Source organism: Chiloscyllium plagiosum, unplaced genomic scaffold (assembly GCF_037043375.1).
Source record: "Chiloscyllium plagiosum isolate Xiang-an unplaced genomic scaffold, Cpla_swu_hap1 HiC_scaffold_9, whole genome shotgun sequence".
In the NCBI taxonomy this organism is placed as follows: domain Eukaryota; kingdom Metazoa; phylum Chordata; class Chondrichthyes; order Orectolobiformes; family Hemiscylliidae; genus Chiloscyllium; species Chiloscyllium plagiosum.
In genome coordinates this window covers 8186-16808 of record NW_028270147.1, presented here as the reverse complement: position 1 = coordinate 16808, position 8623 = coordinate 8186, and the positions used below count along the sequence as shown (strand labels likewise).

The following is an 8623-nucleotide window of genomic DNA, read 5'->3' as shown; positions in this document are numbered from 1 at the left end:
TGGACTATAACCTGGTGTTGTGTGATTTTTAACTTTGTACACCCCAGTCCAACACCGGCATCTCCGAATCATTGTTAATAAATAGTAGAGATATAAGTTGATGGTTCATAATTGTTTATCAGTAGTGAGTCTATTTATTTGTAATATATTTTTTGTTAAGTACAGACACCTACTCCTTACTTTCTGTCAAACCCTGGGTCTAAGAGACGGGAACATTGGAGAAGTCTGCAGGTTCTTGCACACCTTTTAATGTTTATGATGATTCTGGATTTCTGGCTCATCACCCCCCCAGTGAGGTGGGATGAGGAACAGGGAAAACTCTGTCCAGGAAACTCAAAGTGAATAGTTTGATTGCTGAGTGGCTTCGCTGGGGGTTTACCCAGTGACAGATATATGCACCAAGACAAACCGCAATTCACAGAAACGAACCACACTTCACCTTGTGGAGAACGATGGGAGAGAATAATACATCACCTTAACACAAACTAATCAACAGACAAACTAACCCAACATTGCTGCTCAGGATTATTCCCTTCAGACCACCCCAGCCCTGGGCAGGATCCAGGAGAGGGGGGGAGGGGGCGGCTCAGGGTCAGAGGGAACAATTCCATTAAACCCCAGAAAACAGGATTATACAGCAACAGTCACTGTATCCTGGAGTGTGGAGGGGGTGGAACTACACCCACCTCCTCACACTCGGTGATCCCTGACAGGGAGAGAGGGAGGAACAGAATAACTGAGTGAGAGTAAAAGCTGGGTAGGAGGGGGAGCTGTGAGGTGAATGCAGTGATGCTGCAGTGTGATTTGGACGGGCTAATTGAGTGGGCAGATGCATGGCAGATACAGTTTCAGGGGGATCAGTACAAGGCTATCCACTTTGGGAGCAAAAACAGGAAGGCAGATGATGATCTAAAAGGTGATAGATTGAGAAAGGGGGAGGTGCAACAAGACCTCGATGTCCTTGTATATCAGTCGCTGAAATACGCATCGTGGGTGCAGCAAGTGGTGAAGAAGGTCAATAGGATGTTGGTCTTTATTGTGAGATGGTTCAGTACAGGAGCAGGGATGTCTTGCTGCAATTATACAGGGCATTGGTGAGACCACCCCAGGAGGATTGAATGTAGTTTTGGTCTCCATATCTGAGGAAGGGTGTTCTGAGAATGGAGGGAGCGCAGCGAAGGTTCAACAGACTCCTGGGACTGACTTACTGGGTGAGACCATGTCAGTTAGGAGCACATTCACTGGAAATTTGAAGAATGACAAGGATTCTCATACAAATGCAGGAAGTTTACTCCTGATGGTGGGGGAGTCCAGAGCAAGGGGGTCACCGTCTCAGGATATGGGGTGGGCCATTTCAGACTGGAATGGGGAGAAATGTCTTCACCCAGAGAGTGGGGAGCCTGTGGAATTCTCTGCCACAGAAAGCATTTGAGACCAAAACATTGAACGTTTTTAAGAAACATTAGATACAGTTCTTGGGGCCAAAGGGGTCAAAGGGTAAGGGGAGAAATTGGGATCAGGGGACTGAGTTGGATGATTGACCAGGATCATGTTGAATAGGGGAGCAGGTCCAAGGGCCGAATGGCCTACTTCTCTCAATGTTTCTGAACGATATGAGGGAGGGAGAAAAACACTGTCAGACAGAGCTGCACCGCAGCCTCCGGCTGTCCTTAGGTGGAGCCTGTTGCTGTATTGAAGTGGAGTGGGGTGATGTCCCGGAGAGTCCTGGCTGAGATTTATCTCTTAAACATCACAGATTATCGCATCATCAACACATTGTTATTTACTGAAAACTCCTTCGTTGGCTGGAAAATGCTGTGTGCCATCATGAGCTGGCCAAAGGTGCTAGTTAAATGCAACTCCTTTGTCTGTGTGTCTCCGAGCTGACCACGGGCTGGGTGTGTTGGAGAATGGAGATGAGCTGCTGTCCCAGTTTCCCCAGAGTAATCTCTCACTCCATATCCCAGTCACTCCTGGCTGCGTCCACGAGCTGGGATACACTCAGCCTTCATTCCAGTTGGTTTTCCCGGGATTGGCCAGCTGAGGGGAGGGATGTGTGTTTTCACAGTAAAGCCTGGATTCTGCTGTTGCTCCCTGCAGCTTCCTGTGTGGGTCCAGGGGCTGGGAGCTGCTCAGAGGGCCCCATGGTCATTGGCAGTGATGAGGAGGGCAGTAAGGGAGAGCAGCAGGTGGGCAAAGCTTGGATCTTGTGGTGACTGTGAGACACAGGCTCCTGCTCCCTTCTTGCAATGGTGTTTCTCACACAACAGCCCTGTGTACGGAGGGTGACACAGACACCTGCCATTGTCCTCACACACACCCCCGTTCTCACATCGGGTCAGGACGTTATCACAAACTCTCGCTGCAAGGAAACAGAGAGCTCAGCTCAATGACAATCTCCCCAAGTCACAGACTGTTTCAATACCCCCCCACTGCCCAGCTCCCATCGACAAACATCCACATCCCCAGAATCCAACAATGGACAGTCGGACATAAAGTATAAAGGGAAGGCCAACGAGGAAGCAAAGGAATAAGGAGCAACAGAAAGGTAAACGATGGAGCGAAATGATCCCAGAATAGAAACTGAAACTGGGATGGAATCCACAACAAGAGCCAATCAGGAGGAGATGGAGCTACTGAGGGTTTCATCGATAAACTCACAGATCTCAGCAGAAATCTCTGAGAAGGAGTTAGTGTTCTCAGTATTCACAGACCGAGGGTGTTGGTGGCTGAGAGATCAAAGGGAGAGACTGAAATAGATATTTAAGAACAAAACGGGGAGATGTCAAACCAAAGTAAACGATTGTCCAAGCCTGGGTCTGATCGATTCGATCCGTGAATTTTAATGGAGTTTGGGAAGAAATGGCAGATATATTCCTTACAGATTTCTAACAGGTTCCTGGGAAAGGGGACAGTGCACAGGAAATGGCAGAGACTGAGGGGGGTTCCTGTATTTCAAAAGGGACAGAGAACAATCCTGGGAATTGTAGATTCATGCAGGAAAATTAAGGAGAGGGAAGCTGAGGGAAAGCTTCCTCAGAGAAATCCCAGAAAAACCTGGAGCAAGAGCAAGAGCTTCCAAAAAAAGAGCAGCTTCCAAAAAGGAAACAAATGCGAGAGGAAGCAGATTAAACTCTCTGAAGAGGAATAGTGAGGGTCGATCAGGGGAATGTGGTCAATATGGTGTATTTGGACCTTTAAATGACCTTTGAATAGGTGCTGCAGAGTGAGCTCATGGGAAAGGTGAGATTGTGAGGAAAATTGACAAGGAGCAGAATGGACAGGACTCAGTAAGGTGACCAGTAGCAGTGGCTCAGAGAAGCCACTGACCATGGGGCAATGGGTCAAGGTGGAAGATGAAATGTTGACAGAGACTGAGCACAGTCCTGAGCACCGTGCTTTAGGAAGGATGTGAGAGCCTTGGAGAGGGTTCTCTCACTCAACCAGTTACTCTGCTTTCAGACCCTGTGCTGTCTCAGAGACACAAAAGGCAGGATGGAGTGAGGGCAGCACCTGGGAGGATCAGTACTGACCTCGACAGCCCCTGTGCCAGTAATATCCAGGTAAACACTTGTCACATTTGGGCCCTGTCACTCCAGCCTTGCAGTCACAATATCCCGTGTCATTACAGCGTCGGTGTAGAGAGCCATCAGGGTTACACTGACAGTCTGTAGGAACAAGAGAACACACAGACACACTGCACATTGTACCCAGAGATTACTGAGTTAACACATCAACACGAACTCAGCAACACCACTGACTGAGAGTCAGGACAAGGGACAGTCAGACTCTGTGACAAACACCTCTCCAATCCTTCACAAACTGTTTCAGTGCTGTCCCCACTGAGTGCACACAGCCCGGCTCCCACTGTTCCCATAAGCTGCACAGATTCCCAACGCCAGGAAAAGCAAATATTGGCTTCAATGTCCCAGGATCGAGTTCACCAGCAGACAGGAGAGACCTAACTGTATCAAACCATAGGTCCCACATGGGAAACAGTGAACATTTCTGTCTCCGTGTGAGAAACAGGCAGGAGATGGACTGGAGAGCAGAGGGGGGTGGGGTGGGGTAGGGGGAGTGAGGTTGACAGAGACACCCCAGAACAGAGAGGCTCTGATGGTGAGGAAAGGCTGGACAGGCAGGAGGCTGTTCACTCCTGGACAGACACAGCGGAGGCTCTAACCTGAAAGAGCTCTTTAACATGACGAGGGGGGTTCACTGGAAGATCGACAGAAGATGTTCCACCATCTCCACCCCCTCTCCCCCCCTCCTTCCCCACCAACAGTGTTGGGGAGGTCAGACTCAGGGTCATCAATATCAGACAATCCCTCATAAATCCCAACGGGAATTCCAGAGATCCGTCTTCCCACAGAGAGGCAGGGGGAATGTAGGACTCACTCCCAGGAGGGGATTGGGGGGGAAGCAGGACACCAGGGAAAGGCCTGACCAGATCCCTCTGGGGGGTACTCTGGGCAAGGGGGAGTCAGGCCTGGTTTGGGCTGTGGGGGGGTAAGGAGATGGGTGAGGGTCTGGGTGAGGGTCCGGGTGGGGGGTCCGGGCGGGGGGTCCGGGCGGGGGTCCGGGCGGGGGGTCCGGGTGAGGGTCCGGGCGGGGGGTCCGGGTGGGGGTCCGGGTGGGGGTCCGGGCGGGGGGTCCGGGTGAGGGTCCGGGCGGGGGTCCGGGTGAGGGTCCGGGCGAGGGTCCGGGTGGGGGTCCGGGTGAGGGTCCGGGCGGGGGGTCCGGGTGAGGGTCCGGGCGGGGGTCCGGGTGAGGGTCCGGGCGGGGGTCCGGGCGGGGGGTCCGGGCGGGGGGTCCGGGCGGGGGTCCGGGTGAGGGTCCGGGCGAGGGTCCGGGTGGGGGTCCGGGTGAGGGTCCGGGCGGGGGGTCCGGGTGAGGGTCCGGGCGGGGGTCCGGGTGAGGGTCCGGGCGGGGGGTCCGGGCGGGGGTCCGGGCGGGGGTCCGGGTGGGGGTCCGGGCGGGGGGTCCGGGCGGGGGTCCGGGCGGGGGGAGAGGGTGGGGGTGTGGGTGGGGGTCCGGGCGGGGGTCCGGGCGGGGGTCCGGGTGAGGGTCCGGGTGGGGGTCCGGGCGGGGTCCGGGTGGGGGTCCGGGCGGGGGTCCGGGCGGGGGTCCAGGCGAGGGGAGAGGGCGGGGGTCCGGGCGGGGGTCCGGGTGAGGGTCCGGGCGGGGGGAGAGGGTGGGGGTCCGGGCGGGGGTCCGGGCGGGGGTCCGGGTGAGGGTCCGGGCGGGGGGAGAGGGTGGGGGTCCGGGCGGGGGTCCGGGCGGGGGTCCGGGCGGGGGTCCGGGCGGGGGGTCTGGGCGGGGGTCCGGGTGGGGGGTCCGGGCGGGGGTCCGGGCGGGGGTCCGGGCGGGGGGTCCGGGCGGGGGTCCGGGCGGGGGGAGAGGGTGGGGGTCCGGGTGAGGGTCCGGGTGAGGGTCCGGGCGGGGGGTCCGGGCGGGGGTCCGGGCGGGGGTCCGGGCGGGGGTCCGGGCAGGGGTCCGGGCAGGGGTCCGGGCGGGGGGTCCGGGTGGGGGTCCGGGCGGGGGTCCGGGCGGGGGTCCGGGCGGGGGGTCCGGGCGGGGGTCCGGGCGGGGGTCCGGGTGGGGGTCCGGGCGGGGGTCCGGGCGTGTGTCCGGGCGGGGGGGAGAGGGTGGGGGTCCGGGCGGGGGTCCGGGCGGGGGTCCGGGTGGGGGTCCGGGCGGTGGTCCGGGCGGGGGGTCCGGGCGGGGGTCCGGGCGGGGGTCCGGGCGGGGGGTCTGGGCGGGGGGTCCGGGCGGGGGTCTGGGCGGGGGTCTGGGCGGGGGGTCTGGGCGGGGGGTCTGGGCGGGGGTCCGGGCGGGGGGAGAGGGTGGGGGTCCGGGCGGGGGTCCGGGTGGAGGTCCGGGCGGGGGGATAGGGTGGGGGTCCGGGCGGGGGAGAGGGTGGGGGTCCGGGCGGGGGTCCGGGCGGGGGGAGAGGTTGGGGGTCCGGGCGGGGGGTCCGGGTGGGGGTCCGGGCGGGGGTCCGGGGGGGGGGTCCGGGCGGGGGTCCGGGCGGGGGTCCGGGCGGGGGGTCCGGGCGGGGGGTCTGGGCGGGGGGTCCGGGCGGGTGGTCCGGGCAGGGGTCCGGGCGGGGGTCCGGGCGGGGGTCTGGGCGGGGGGTCCGGGCGGGGGGTCCGGGCGGGGGTCCGGGCGGGGGTCCGGGCGGGGGTCCGGGCGGGGGGGTCCGGGCGGGGGTCCGGGCGGGGGTCCGGGCGGGGGGTCCGGGCGGGGGGTCCGGGCGGGGGTCCGGGCGGGGGGAGAGGGTGGGGGTCCGGGCGGGGGTCCGGGTGAGGGTCCGGGCGGGGGGTCCGGGCGGGGGGTCCGGGCGGGGGGTCCGGGCGGGGGGAGAGGGTTGGGGTCCGGGTGAGGGTCCGGGTGAGGGTCCGGGCGGGGGTCCGGGCGGGGGTCCGGGCTGGGGTCCGGGCGGGGGTCCGGTGCAGCCCGGAGCAGGCACTGACCTAAGCAGACGTTGTGGTGGTGGAGCTGAGCTGACGGGTTCCGATGGTAACCCGAGCGGCACTGATGGCACTGTCGCCCCCGGGTGCGGTGGGTACAGCTCACACAGACAGCAGCACGGAACAGCAGCAAGTAACTGCACCGCTTCGAGTGTCCGAAACATTGACACGGGGCTTGGAAGGAAAAGACAGACAGGGTAGCCGCAGGGAGGGGGGGGGGAAGAGAGGGAGAGGGTGGGGGGAGAGAGGGAGAGGGTGGGGGGAGAGAGGGAGAGGGTGGGGAGAGAGAGGGTGAGGAGGGAGAGAGAGGGTGGGGAGAGAGAGGGTGGGGAGAGAGAGAGAGGGTGGAGAGGGAGAGAGAGGGTGGGGAGGGAGAGGGTGGGGAGAGAGAGAAAGGGTGGGGGGAGAGAGAGAGGGTGGGGAGAGGGTGGGGAGAGAGAGAGAGGGTGGGGAGAGAGAGAAAGGGTGGGGAGAGAGAGAGGGTGGAGAGGGAGAGAGAGGGTGGGGAGAGGGAGAGAGAGGGTGGGGAGAGAGAGGGTGGGGAGAGAGAGGGTGGGGAGAGAGGGAGAGGGTGGGGAGAGAGAGAGAGGGTGGAGAGGGAGAGAGAGGGTGGGGAGAGAGAAAGGGTGGGGAGAGAGGGTGGAGAGGGAGAGAGAGGGTGGGGAGAGGGAGAGAGAGGGTGGGGAGAGGGAGAGAGAGGGTGGGGAGAGGGAGAGAGGGTGGGGAGAGAGAGGGTGGGGAGAGAGAGAAAGGGTGGGGGGAGAGAGAGAAAGGGTGGGGGGAGAGAGAGAAAGGGTGGGGAGAGAGAGAGGGTAGAGAGGGAGAGAGAGGGTGGGGAGAGAGGGAGAGGGTGGGGAGAGAGGGAGAGGGTGGGGAGGGAGAGAGGGTGGGGAGAGAGGGAGAGGGTGGGGAGGGAGAGAGAGGGTGGAGAGGGAGAGAGAGGGTGGGGAGAGAGAGGGTGGGGAGAGAGGGAGAGGGTGGGGAGAGAGAGGGTGGAGAGGGAGAGAGAGGGTGGGGAGAGAGAGAGAGGTTGGGGAGAGAGGGAGAGGGTGGGGAGAGGGAGGGTGGGGAGAGAGAGGGTGGAGAGGGAGAGAGAGGGTGGGGAGAGAGGGGAGAGGGTGGGGAGAGAGGAAGAGGGTGGGGAGAGAGGGTGGGGAGAGAGAGGGTGGGAATGGAGAGGGTGGGGAGAGAGAGGGTGGGGAGAGAGAGGGTGGGAAGAGAGAGGGTGGGGAGAGAGAGGGTGGGGAGAGAGAGGGTGGGGGAGAGAGAGAGAGGGTGGGGAGAGAGGGAGAGGGTGGGGAGAGAGAGGGTGGGGAGAGAGAGGGTGGAGAGGAGAGAGAGGGTGGGGAGAGAGAGGGTGGAGAGGGAGAGAGAGGGTGGGGAGAGAGGGAGAGGGTGGGGAGAGAGGGAGAGGGTGGGGAGAGAGAGAGAGGGTGGGGAGAGAGAGAGAGGGTGGGGAGAGAGGGAGAGGGTGGGGAGAGAGGAAGAGGGTGGGGAGAGAGGGTGGGGAGAGAGAGGGTGGGAATGGAGAGGGTGGGGAGAGAGAGGGTGGGGAGAGAGAGGGTGGGAAGAGAGAGGGTGGGAAGAGAGAGGGTGGGGAGAGAGAGGGTGGGGAGAGAGAGGGTGGGGAGAGAGAGGGTGGGGAGAGAGAGAGAGGGTGGGGAGAGAGGGAGAGGGTGGGGAGAGAGAGGGTGGGGAGAGAGAGGGTGGAGAGGGAGAGAGAGGGTGGGGAGAGAGAGGGTGGAGAGGGAGAGAGAGGGTGGGGAGAGAGGGAGAGGGTGGGGAGAGAGGGAGAGGGTGGGGAGAGAGAGAGAGGGTGGGGAGAGAGAGGGTGGGGAGAGAGAGAGAGGGTGGGGAGAGAGAGAGACGGTGGGGAGAGAGGGAGAGGGTGGGGAGAGAGAGGGTGGAGAGGGAGAGAGAGGGTGGGGAGAGAGAGGGTGGAGAGGGAGAGAGAGGGGTGGGGAGAGAGGGAGAGGGTGGGGAGAGGGAGAGGGTGGGGAGAGAGGGAGAGGGTGGGGAGAGAGGGAGGGTGGGGAGAGAGAGAGAGGGTGGGGAGAGAGGGAGAGGGTGGGGAGAGAGAGGGTGGGGAGAGAGAGGGAGAAGGAGGAAGGCAGACAGGGAAGGGGAGAGAGAGGAATAAGGGAGAGATA

General features: G+C 61.7%; 1 long non-coding RNA gene across 1 annotated transcript; it reads right to left on the bottom strand.

Moving 5' to 3' along the window:
- Positions 1–227: 227 nt before the first annotated feature.
- LOC148149071 (uncharacterized) lies at positions 228–6674 on the bottom strand. The gene is made up of 3 exons (XR_015758011.1): positions 6477–6674; positions 3534–3668; positions 228–2362 (listed from the first exon to the last, which is right to left on the bottom strand). It is a non-coding gene; the product is annotated as an uncharacterized LOC148149071 (long non-coding RNA).
- Between the last annotated feature and the right edge of the window lie 1949 nt (positions 6675–8623).